General features: G+C 36.4%; 1 protein-coding gene across 2 annotated transcripts in view; it reads left to right on the top strand.

Annotated features, from left to right (window-relative positions):
* The window catches only part of sesn1 (sestrin 1), a 70824-nt gene that overhangs the window by 1630 nt on the left and 55294 nt on the right, over positions 1-13900 (top strand). The window lies entirely within an intron of this gene.

Here is a 13900-nt window from a genome sequence, read left to right as displayed (position 1 = left end):
AGAGATGTTTTCTAATTCATGAAGGCTCTCTGCTAGAGATTAATTTCTGCTTCCGTCTACGACTGTCTGACAGGGGGAGAAAGCTGCTTAAGCAGACGCGTGATGGGTATTTCAGATACTGTCTCCTATATCTCTGTGATGACAAACTGCGCTAGCTGAATTCTAGCCAGAGTGTTTGATGAACATGATCCAGTGGTACCTGGTGTTCCTCCAGCATTGGGGCTTGGCGATATAGCAACAATGCCATATCACGATACAAAGACATTTTCAGGATGCACAAGAGCTTGGTTAAAGAAACAAGTTAAAACTATAAGAACAGTGTATTTGTTTCATCAGAATTTGCTGCATGACATTCAGTTAAAAAGGACTCCTTGTGCTCTCGTTAATAGAACGAGATGCAGTTAGGCATGTTCATTTAGTATCAACTATTTGCTCAGAAATGCTTATTATTGATCAGGATAGCCATTTCAGTTAAATTAAACAATAAACAATGAAATCTACACCAGCAAGGCTCTTAACTGTTTAGGAAAATGTTTTAAATTATATTTTTTGTATCATAAAAGGCTTAAAAAAAACAAAAAAACTTGCTAAAATTGCTAAAAAATATAATCGTTTATATAATTAGCATGATTACAATTAGCATTTCCACAATAACAATTATTGCTGAGAGATATATTGTTTGAGAAATATTTGCAATAAATGAGATTAATGTCATTTAATGAACATGCTACTGATTTAATGATAATATAAAAGCCTTATAATGCAATCACACCTTTTTCTATAACTTTTCTATAACTAATTGTTTGGGAGATGTAAATCTTTTTTTTTTTTTTTTACCATTTGTGGCCCACTCTGTGTGCATTGATGCATTAGTGAGAGCAAAACTGGTTAAAACTTTGGGGAAGTTCATTCTTATGTAACCCAAGAGAACACAATGAACAATATCAAAGTCAGCAAACATCATTGAGGTTATGTCCATATATTGTACAATAAATTAACAATGTAAATTAATTTCTATGACAGTCCTAATTATAATTTAATTGCAGGAGGTTTTATGTTTACATTGTGTCTACAAGAGGGCTGACATCATGTATTTATATAACATATAATATTCACATTGTCTTCTGTGAATTTGAGTTTTTTTAATAAAAAGATGTAATTAAACAGTACTGCTGCGACAACACGTTAAACCTACTGACAGATACCCAACCAGGGGGTAAAGTACTCTTGCTTATTATGTGAAGTATTTGTTTTACTGGGTATGTGCATATGTGTGGTGGGTGTGCGTGAGTGTCTGTGTGTGTGCGTTTGGCAGAGCTCAGAATAGTTTTGCCCGGGTTAAAGGGAGTTGTTTCCCACAGTGCATTTTGTTCAGGGTCACAGAGTTCAGCTCTCGGGGTCAAAGAGGATCAGTGGCACTCCTCAGCTTTGCCAGACAGGCATGGATGCAGAGGTTAACCAGAAATCACTGGACTGGAACTGTATATATAAGACCCTGCCCCATGGGTTCACAAGGCTGTGTGTGTGTGTACTAGGGGTGTAAAAACACTGTGCACACATCAGTGAATTGCTATAAATCAATCTGAATGTGATGGTCAAGTGCACCTGCTTTGAAATGTTGAAATCCAATATCTATTTGAAGATTCAAAAGATTTGGACATTTTTGATCGAAATAATATTTAATACATTTTGGTTTAATACTAGGGATGAAGAAAACAAAATTATACATCCGAAAATGCAATTCTATTTTTTGGCTTAATAAGTGAAAAAGAATGTCATTTACAATGATATATATATATATGAAAAGCAGGATAAATAAACATTTATGCAATTTTATTTGTGCAATAGTAAAAACAGGGGCAAAATAAATTAAAACTGTTTCCTGGCCAAGTGTTTCCTTTTTTAGTTTTTTAGTTTCAGACCCCAAAAAAATTGATTTTTGATGCATCCCTATTTATTACTCTGAAATTTTATGTACTGAGAGTTTCTGTCTTTTACTCTTGGTGCATACACTGTGTCACAAAATGGCATGGTATATCAATTAATGAGTATGATGGACATTATATCCCATCCTGTGGTGAACTAGGGTTCAGTTTCTTAGTGTAGCTCTGGTGCAGCGGCCAGAACTTTAGGGACAGCGAAATGCTGCATGACCATGCTGTGTTGTTTTTTTGGACAATTCTGTAATATAACTGTACTGCCTTAAAATCCACATGCTTCTGGTTCTGTATCTGTCAGCTTATCCAGAAATGTGTGTCCTACACACTGTAGGGGGAGTCCAGGAGCAGGAACAGCAGATTCTCAAACAGTGCTGCTTTATGAGGGTTTTTTTTTGCTTAGTTGTTGAGATGAGCTCTTGGTCATTCAGTTGATGTCTTACAGTTGATCAGTTCTGTTAGACACACCCCTTAGCCTCCATTATTTTATTTTTATTATTTAAAACGATACCATTCTGTATTTTAAACCGGGATATAAGCAGGATTTGTTGGTCCAGCGAGTTGTTTTTACCCCTTGTGTGTTCAATGTGGGCATATTTACACTCACCTGTTGCTCTTTATTATGCTTGGCTCAGCTCGTCTGGTAATTAACACCAGTGTGTGATTTCATTAACCCTGGATCTCACTTCACTGCATCCCAAAACCACACACACAACCACAAACACACACAAACACAAGAGCCTCTGTTCTCTCAGATCAAACCAGGAGGGAATTCCAGCGGATGTGCAAGCTGAGGGCTTTATTTTCTTTTTTCAGTTTTTTTTTATATTGCTTAAATCCACGTGTCTCTGTTTCTGAGAATCTTTGATGCCTGTTGCTCTTCTTGGGCTGTTGTCTGGGTGATGGGGCATTTCACTCTGCTCTTTTGTTTGATGTGCCTTTTCACCCCGCTCTGTGTACTGTATCAGTGTTGAGCATTCTGCGAGGATATGAAGGATTATGAGATCTCATTGGGCTTCTGTTAAAACCAGGTCAATACATCACATAGCACTACTCAAAAATGAAAATTACCTTTGGCCTACTAAGCACCACACATACGCTGAGGCTCATACCCGTACACACACACAAGCCGAAACATTGGCTATACAAGCACACATGCACAGTGTTGAAATTTGTGTTGAAATATGAAAAAACAGCAGTTGTTTAAGACAAGGTTAATTATTACTGTATCATGATTTTACATTCCCATGCCTTGGTGGGCTTGTATATGCTATGCTATGCAGCCAGCTATGCTTGACATGCAGCTCCAACTCTCTTCTCTCTGTCTCTCTCTCTCCTACTCCCTCCCCCTCCCCCTTTTTTTGCTTTCTCTCGTTCTGCACGCTGCAAATGCAAACTAGGTCTAAGGCAAATACACAAAGTGCTGTGTTTTATCTACTGTATGTGCACTTGGTTTGTGTTTTTTTCTGTATGCATGTTTCTTTCTGCAGTGAAGAAGCTTTAGAGGTGCTGGACAGAAAGACAGATCTAGGTCAGTGTCAAAGCTTTTTGAAATGAAAAGAGAAAAAGCACATATCTTGAGATTGACTCATGACTGTAGATGAGGGCCTCTAGATTTAGGGAACTGATGGCCTGGGTATTGTGTGAATAAGAGATCACTCAGTGCACTTTAATAAACATACACATTATTCATAATGTTGATTATTTATGTGCTTCACGCTCTTCAGTAGAGCTGTTTTCAGAAGATATAGGTCACTGACTATTTGCAGTTACAGTGTTTATACTTCAAATTATATGGGAGACTGGAATGTAAAGCGATCTATATCAGCACATTACCTGTATATAGATACTCCTTTTCATAACAGTAGGGCTGTGTATTGACAAAATCTTGATGATATGGTACATATCACAGTACATATCACATATCACAATATATTGCAATACTGTAAGCAAGGCTTTATATTGCGATAGTTTATGTCTATTTTTTTAGAGAACTTTCATTGTATTAAAATCATCATATTATATTAATAAAATCCCAGTAAATGAAAAGTTTGTTTGTTATGCAATCAAAACAGGGAGGTCTGAAGACTGTGTGCTTTCTAGTAGTTGGGGCCTGAACACATTACATAATGACCCATAACCTTTATATGTAACTAATAAATAAATACAGGGGTATGAAAAAGTTTGGGCACCCCTAATTAATTTTGTGATTTTCCTTAATAAATCATAGGAAGCAATTTCAGTTAAATATGTCATATAGTAGATGAACACAGTGATATTTGAGAAGTCAAATTAAGTTTATATGATTTACAGCAGATTATTGAGAACAATGTTGAAGAATTAGTTAAAGTGATAAAGTTAAATTTAAAATCTAGCCGGAGCTGGATACTTCAACAAGACAATGACCCTAAACACTGCTCAAAATCTACTGAAGCATTCACGAAGAGGAACAAGTACAACGTTCTGGAATGATTATCTCAGTCCTCAGACCTGAATATTAATGAAAATCTGTGGTGTGATTTAAAGCGAGGTGGTGTGATTTGAGCCAGACTCTCATTGGAAGTTATAGTAAGAGTTTAGAGGCCGTTACTTCTGCAAAAGGAGAAGCTACTAAATACTGATGTCATTTTTCTGTTGGGATGCTGAAATTTATGCACCTGCCTAATTGTGTTTAAATAATTATTGCACACTTTCTGTAAATCCTATAAAGTTCATTTCACTTGTCAAATATCACTGTGTTCCTCTGCTATATGATATATTTAACAGAAATTGCTGATCCGAACAACCAATATATTTGATTCATAAAAGAAAATCATGAAAATGATCAGGGGTGCTGGAACTTTCTAATACCATTGTATCGATACATAAATACAAAACAAAATATCATGGTAATTTCATATGCTGAGATTTTCTTACACCCCTACATACAGTTCATGTCAGATGGTACTTTTGGGCTGAAAGGGTTCTCTGCTCCTAAATTAGGTTTAGGGCTTGCAGAGACTGGCCAGAGGGTGTATATTTGTGTGTGTGCGTATGTGTTGCAGGATGCTTGCCATTGCCACCAGGATGAGAGACCATTCCAGGCATTATTAGAGTTCTCCAAAGCAGGTGAAAGACAAAATGTTGGGAGCTGGTAAGAGATGTGAGAAATAGGAAATTTACACTCATGTACATCTGAGGAGAGGATTTAGCTGAGTGAAAAGCCCCCATGGAAAAAGAAAACAACTGCAGAATCACACAAAAAGAGCTGTGTATGATTGTTTTGATGGTGGTGGTTGGTAGACTCCTCAGTTGTTGAAATGGTGGAAAGAGTGGAAAAGTGACTCCTGCTGGAGAGAGAGTTATATTGGTTATATTGCACTTTGTCAGTTGAATTGCATTTAGATAGAATGGAGCAAAAATCAATACACATGTACTTTACTCCTGCACCTGCCTACTTTTTATCATGCTTAGTTTTTATGCAACAAGAAGGAAAATAATGGTGTAAGTGAGAGTTTCTCTAAAATTACACATCACATTTTGGTTTATTATGGGAGTAACAATGCATGACAGACTTTTGAATGTAAAACAGTATGTATAGTGGTGTGCTGATTCGTTCTGTTTTTACAAATTATCTTTTATGTTCATATACAGCTGTGGTTGCAAGTTTACATACAGTCATTGCCGTTATGAATGTCATGGTATTATTAGGCCTTCATTGATTTCATTGAGCTTTTCTTTTATGGGCCTAAATAAGTGTACAACATAATTCTTTAATAGCAGAAAATAATAATTGTATGCGCAAGTTTTCTGATATTTTCTAAAAAAATTATTGTTAAGATCAGTAATCAAAACTCAGTGGTGCTGCAGTTCAAAACTGCATTTTAACTTATCGAGGCCAAAGTCTTTTTACTTGATGTTAGTGGCCTTGATTGACTTTAGGATTTAATGTATTTGTGCTCAAATAAAAGCATCTGTTTAAACCGTCACCCTCAGGATATTGTCTTGGATGGTCATGACCAACACAAGAACCACCAAGGCAAAAACCTGCTACGAACTATTGAAAAACAAATCAGTGTTCCTGTCAACAGACAAGTCAGATTTACATTCTAATGGACCTTTTATGGAATTTTTTTTATGCCACTTGTACGGATAGAATGACAAGAGGTGGAGGAGCATTCAGTCCCAAAGTAAAGCCTTCATACATAAGAACACTGTACTATTCGGTGCATCAAACTATTTTTATTCAGCTAAATGATTCAAATCTGGAAAGAATTGAGCGTTTTTAAATGGGACAGTGACCCCAATCACACATCAAAGAAATGGGAAAAGAAATAGGTAAAGCTTTGATGCTTTTGTCCTGCTTTAAACCTATCAAGAATAGGCTATGTCAATGCAAAAAAACAAGCCAATTTAAGAGTAGTCAAATATACAACTATGATCTGATGCTTGTTGATGGCTGACAAAAGTGTTTGGTCAAGGTACAACTTGCTAAGGCAATTTAACTATACATTAGGTGTACTGAATGTGTATTTTTGAAATTAAGCTATAATGTTCATGCGCATTATCAGTGTATGTATACTTTAGATCACAACTGTGTTCAGGAATAAGATAAACAGCTTAAACGGGTGTAAACAATAATTCATAATAATAATGCACATATTTTTATATTTAACATTTTTTTACATTATTATTGGCATTCAAATATTTTGTCATCCAGGTTTGCATTTACTGTGTTGGTGTTGGTATTAGTCTAGTTGACAGAAGTGGGCTGTTTTGCTATATTTCTTTTTATTGTTTATGTTCTTGTGAATAATACTGAATAAGTTTATACTTATCGCAAAGCACATTAGTCCAGTTAAACTGGATATGATTAGTCATATTCTGAATAAGAAAAACTGACATTAAATGTAGTGTAATTGCCTGAGCCTTACCACAAGCCTTTTCATGTACCTGGCATGCATTATCTCCCATGAAAGCTTAAGAACACTGCACTGACCTGTGGGATATCTGTGGGGGCTCTGCATTGCATATGCATGTGATTTCTGCCAAAGTCCCTTGTCTGTTTCTACTCACAGATCTAGCCAAATGCCACTGCACTTCTGTGACGTATTCCTGGTACACATTTGACAGTTTGAATCGGGGAATTAACTGTCATAGTACTTCAGAAAATGAATGTCCAATTCATCTGGCACCCATTATCAGGCCTCTCTCAAACCCAATAATTAATATTCTAGGGCCATGATTAAGCTAGACTGTGTTAAATTTCGCTCACAAGATAATACCTCACAACTCTACAGGAGTGGATGTTCCCATGCCATTCCCTGAGGTAACACTTCATGACAAATTTACATATTTATATCCCATGACTTTTGGCATGTCACTGTATTGTTCATGTGATAAATGACCTTCTAAATCTGTTGCTAACACACCCTAGCAAAAAGTCACATAAAATTAATTTATTACCAGTTCCAGTTTCAGCCTGATGGTCTCTGTGGTCTCACTATTGGCAGACCAATGTTTGGTACAGTTCGCAGTACTAATCTTAGTCTTGCAGTTGCTCAATACGTCATCTATTGAAAAAAGAACACAAGGGAAAAGAAAAAAACAGGTGGAGTGGATGTGGGCAGAGAAAATAGAGGGATGGAAAGCAGCCCGCCAGCACTGGAGCGTTGGCTGACAAAAGCAGGAGGAGGACAGCGAAAGAGAAAACAAATAGAGACAGAAGGAGGGAGTGGGAGAGGGAGACGGCGAGAATGACATGAGACTATGGTCTCATGCTGGGTGTGCAGATCAGATTACATCCCATCTGTTGTTGATTCCTTTGATTGAATGGGTGTATAGTTCTTGACATGAATCCATGTAGAATTTGATTTTGGAAAAGGAGAGAAGCCCCCTTTAACTGCAGTTGTTGTAATACAGTCAGTGTAGCCAGGAAAGAGGATCTAGCTAAGAATTATGGTTTGCTGTTATATGAATTATTAAAGAACAGTTTCCTTTTTTATTGGCTGTAAAGCCAAGCCTGATACTTGGAATTAGAGCTTTAAGTAATTTCTGCCATGGTCGCTTAGATGAATCCTTCAGAGCATATTCCTACAATATACAATACTTTCCGTTTTCTGCAGTGCAGAGGTTCGAGCTGCAGGGGGCACTGTTGATCCTTGCTAAAATGTAACACCTACACCAGCATTGGCCTGCAGCGGAAATTTCCACAGACTGACCTGAATGCTTGCAGAGTTGTGTGTGTGTTTATGTGGGGTTTATTTCTTGACAACCAGATCATTTTACACACACACACACACACACACACACACACGCTCGGAGCATGTCAAAGATTACTGTGGCGCTCAGGCAGGCTTGACAAGCTTCAGGATCAAATGGCAAAACAAGCAGATGTGTGTCTATGTGTGTTCAATGTAAAGTCAGGACAACTAAATGTGGCCCAGGTCCAACTCAGGGGTCCGTCTGGGACACATGTGAATGTGCAAACCCATGCAACCTTTACATGTAAATGATTCTCTCTGGCATGTTGATGTTAGTTTAACCTCCATTCTTTAAATGTAATCTTATAGTTTTAGTGTAAGACACTGTCCCTCTTAATCATTTTAAAATTTAAATCAAAACGATGATTGATGGAATATTATTTTAGTCCATGAAAATCATATTGTGTTTATAAAGTTGCATTTGTGACCAGTTGAGACTACAAAAAACTGGAGTCATTAATCCTACTCGTAGAAGGCCAATGCATGTGCAGTTTTTCAGTTGAGTTTAGCCAACATAGCTAGTTTGGAGTTTGGAGTGTTTGGAGGACTAAGACTACAGGCGAAATCAGCACTACAAGCGGAATCAGGTGTGCTTATGCTTCATTGAAATGTAAACCTACCACTAATTTGGTACCTTGTGGATAAGACTAGAGAATGTTGACTAATGCAAAGTTCACACTACACAATTTTAGCCCCACCAACTTTTTCAAAGGTTACTGTCAGAGGCAAAGCGCCATTTGCTTGCCATTGGCTTGGTTGCTGCATGTAAACCGCTAATACACAAGATCCTAGGGCTTGGTGAGTAATTGCTAATGCCGCACAAGTCCCCAACAAATATCCAGCAGGTTTATTATCTGGAGGTGTGGTCAGCGGTAAATCCAGTGATACAGGATGTTAGTGCACCTACTAGCTACAGCCAATGAGAGTGCAACGAGACAGGGTGAAGAAAAAGCCAAGGGTGAAGTTATACATCAGCAAGCACAGCAAAAAGAAAAGTTCCGTACCCAAGAGTAACATATAGAGTTACATTTGGGTGAACTTTGGGGGAAGCACCACTGGTTTTGGAGTTAAGAAAGAGAACAATGAACACAAATTGCAGATTCACCAGCAGTCAGAACATTCATTTTGGAAGAGAAAGAAGCAGATGGCAATACACCAGTTCTCATGTGTATTTAGCTTTTATCTTTGAGAGATGAGTTTCTCTTCATCCTTTTACGTGAGAAGATGACTCAACACAAGAATGGAAGGTGTAGAGTGGGCACACCAAATATTGTGTAATTTCCTGGTAATAGTGCTAAAATGAATACTTTTTAGTTAATGGTGAATTTGACTTTAAGTTAAATAAATGCACTCTCTTTTAAAAAAGGTCTACAGGGGATGTTTAGTAAATATAGTGGTTCTATATACAACCATGATAAAAGACTGTTAGAATCCAAAATGGTTCTTTGCCCGATTAAAGGGTTTTAGCATAGTCACTGATAATCAAATAATGATAATGCCCATGCAGTGGAAGACATTTTCTATTTACTTCTATAAATCACTACAAATTCCTCTATCAAAACGTTACTATATGAAATGTTTTCACATAGAGTGCACTGAATGGGTATCATTATTATTTGATTATCAGCTAAGTATGCTAAAAGCCCACAAGTAGACATAGCCACTTGTTCAGAATGTCAGTTTCAAAATATATGATAGCTGTTTGGTTTATTTGTGGGCTGCTATGCTGAGTTCAACTGAGTGTTAATGTGTGTGTCAAAATAGAATCCACACAGTGGAATGGCTTCAGTCTGTTTTGAGAAGTGGAGAAGAAGAAGTGACACAAGTAGTTTGAGAACTACTGGTTAAAGGAACAGACAGGAACATTAATGCATACATTTTAATAAGCAGAAAGGCATTTAATGTGTATTTTGAAGTCAGCAGTGGGGTCACTGGCTGCTCATCAAGTACGACATATTATGACACAGAAAGCTCACATTGCTTTTCAATGTAAATCACTGACAATTTAGGTTGTGTAGAGGCGGATGTTTAGCAAATCAACAAGTATTTTTGATTAAGGTTGGACCTGAATTGATTATATTATTTGAGTCATTGGTGTTGATTAGGGAAAAAGTTGCAATTTTTTATGGAAGCTAAAATATATTTTTTGCATTCTTCTGTAATATTTCTAGTCATTTTCATACTCAAAACTGGAATCAGACATTTACTGGTAATGTACCATGAAAACTGAATACAATAAAATAAAAAAGCCTTTTGCTTTGTGAGACAATTTTGTACATGAGTAATGAAGTAATTCTACAGATAAATAATTCTAAAAGCAGGGTAGATTTTTGACATTTCTTTTCAGTGTAATGCAAATGTAGTGTAGTACTTTGTGTTTAAAAAGCTAAACTGTTAAACTCATGCAAGTAAATTGCTGGATCAGCATTAAGGGGATTTAAACTCTGGCATGCGTTAATCTTATCGCATTTAAGGACTGGTAAACTTCCAATATACAACAATTCTGCATGTATGAAAGGGGCTTTTATTTGTATGATGCATTGCTGTGCAGTTCACATTAAGAATGATAGAAAAATAAGAAAAAGAGTAGGAAAGAATCCTTATAATACATGGCATTTAATTAAATCCTATGTAAACCTACTGTGGGTCCAACAGAGGAAATCATAGAAAGTATTTAACATTCCTCAACACACTGTCACCAGTGTGTCAGTGCCACCGTGCATTAAACCCACAGTGGACAGCATAGTGAGTGGTTATAATCGTGACCAACAGTGTCTGGTTAGAATCGTCCATGTGAACAGAAAAGCGACTCTGACAGAAATCACATCAGCATTCAGTGCACTCACATCACAAAGGTCACTGCTGTGTTCTTTACCATCCATGGGACATAGTGCTATTTCCTGTCCCATGACTTTTGGCATACAATACAATGTGTGAGGTATTTTAAATTAAAGCATTCTAAATGTGTAGTTGTCATTCTTTGGCAGTGTGACCTCATAGAATTGAGGGTCCCTAATAGTCCAGTAGACTTAGGCTAATTTGTACCCTAATGAATCACCCACTGTTATAGTATAGTAAATTACTACATACAAAATGAGAAATCAGATTCAGGCACCCGTTTCTTGTAGTAGTTTGGCGCAGTGATCGCTACCATTCTAGACTTAGTTGTGCTCTGGTTTCAGAAAGGCCTGAGCAAAGGTTAGATTTATCTGGACCCATTAAATAATTCTGTTTTTTATGAGGTGATTAACAATGATAATACAGCAGATAGGAATGACGTAGAGAGCAAGATTGTAACTCGGTCAATCAAGGACAGTCATATCTTCACACCCACACTGGGATTAAGTGCAGGTGTAGAATAAATATGAAATCAGTCCTCTATTAATTTATGTAGGCAAGCAGATTAATGTTCGTGGATGGTTGAAGTTTAGCAGTAAAACAGAAAAAGCACTGCGAATAGCAGAAAGTGTTTCAGAAAGTCTGTATGATGGTGTCTTTTTTTTTTTTTTTTGGTTTTCTGAGTGCTGTATAACACTAACGCTTCAATTAAAGACGTGTATGAGAGATCACTGTATATGTGTGTTCCTGGGTACTTTGTGTAGCTATCTTGTGAAGGATATCTTGTGAGAGAGTAATGGTCTGCCCAGTTCCAGCTTATGGATGGAAAATGCTTTATAATTTGGGTCTTGGAAAAGTGTGGACAGATGTTTATTTAAGTTGTTGACAGGGCCTACCAGTTAAAAATTCTTCTGTTGTGTCATTGATATTGCAAACATGCAAGAAATGTCCCTTAAGGTAAGGCCTTTTGCATTAGTAAAATGTGTGTGTGTGTGTGTGTTTGTGTGTATTGCACTTTCACTATGTTCAATCCACTCTTATGGAAAATCGTTGTGAATTTGGTACCATTTTGTCCATGTCACCAAAACCATCCAGTTTTGTTGTACCTGTACAACAACAAAGCTACTCAATTTCATTATATCTGTATATAGAAATAATCTCACCACGTTTTTACTTTTGAATTTTGACTGGTTAGAGATTAAACTATCGTGGAAACTCTTTGTTTTAAGCACTAAACACAGAGAGGGGGAGGTTCATATACGCGCTATAGAGAACCAAATCATTACATGTTCATCATACTATGAAACGTTATTTATGGTAGTTAAGTAATTTTGATTGCTTCTGTATCAGTTCACAGTGAACCACTGTACACACATCAAATTGAACGGATTTGGGATTCTCTCAATGAAATAATAAGATCTTAAAAATACTATAATAACATAATATGTAGGGAAGATGGATGATCACACGCCATCAAACCAAGCTAAACTGCTTGAATTTCTGAGTGGCATAAAGTTATACAAAAGCAGTGTGTAAGACTCTTAAAACCTATGAATATTATGAATATGAACTTATGAGCTCTGCATCTTATTGGTTGTTTCAGACATTTCTCATTTTCTGCAAATACATGTTTGTAGTTTATAGAATAAAACAAAAATGGTCATTTTACTCAAACATATACCTATAAATAGCAAAATCAGAGAAACTGATTCAGAATCTGAAGGCGTCTCTTAATTGTCTTCAGAGCTGTACATCATTAAAAAAAAAAAACAGCTACTAAATTCTGGTACTGTATCAAGTCATCATTGTCAATGAGTTTTGCCTGAGTTTTCTCTACTTAAATACATGAACATGATGGGTAAATATAAGCATTAATAAGTATATAACTTTTTGAAATTACTAAACTAGACTATTTAAATAAAAAACAAAAAATCTAACGTTGATGTATTTACAGGATCAGGGTTAAACTTTTATATTGTCAGCACAATAAATGCCATGAGTTTGGCTAGCTTGCAATTAGCTTGAATGCTAATTTATATAATAAAAACTTGTATAAGCTCCACTGATATACTTTTTTGTTGTTTTACACATACAAGTGTGATTTCTTCACAACACCATGCATCACACCTTCTCTGTGAGAACATGAACGAATCTTATCACTTGTGGATGTTGACTTTTGATATGGTACAGTGGCATGCAGTAGTCTGGGGACGCCTAGTCAAAATGTAAAATTGTTCAAGAAATTGTTAAGAGATTAAGGCTCTCAGATAACTTTTTCTGTTTAGATGTCAGCAGTCAGAAGCTCCTTTTAAACTATAAAAATGACAATAATTGGTGCACACTAAGCAGAAGAAGGATATGAAAAGATAACCAAGCATTTTCAGGCTAGCTGTTGCCTTATCTTGCAGTGTAAGTAAGAATTGACAATTAATGTGGAATGGTGAAAGTCTGGAAGTTGAGGTCTGGAAAAAGAAGTTAACCAAATTATTGACAAATCATAACACTATTTTATTTGCATTAACCTACTTTGTAACAACACCCTCACAAACATGACCTTTATGAACTTCAAAAGAGCAGCAGTGCAGCCTGAATGTAGCATTTTTTGCAAGAATTCCCCCAAAAAGAAACTTTTAGAAAGCTTATATCTGGTTACAGAAAATTGTAGGTTTACAATTGTATTACAGTACAAGTTTAACACAGTATGTTAGTATTCTTAGTAAATACAGATCTGATTTTAGCTAAGTACTGTAGGTTGACCTGTAGGGGATTTAATGCAGAATAATTTTTTTTATACTGAAATCTGTGCTCAAGTGAAGCAATAAACTGAGCTGGAGGAGCACTGAGTTCACCAGTTGAGTCAGATGACCTGATCTGATGAAGCAA

Source organism: Astyanax mexicanus, chromosome 1 (assembly GCF_023375975.1).
Source record: "Astyanax mexicanus isolate ESR-SI-001 chromosome 1, AstMex3_surface, whole genome shotgun sequence".
Taxonomy (NCBI): Eukaryota; Metazoa; Chordata; class Actinopteri; order Characiformes; family Acestrorhamphidae; genus Astyanax; species Astyanax mexicanus.
Note: the sequence above shows the minus strand (reverse complement) of the source record. Positions and strands in the feature narration are given on the sequence as shown.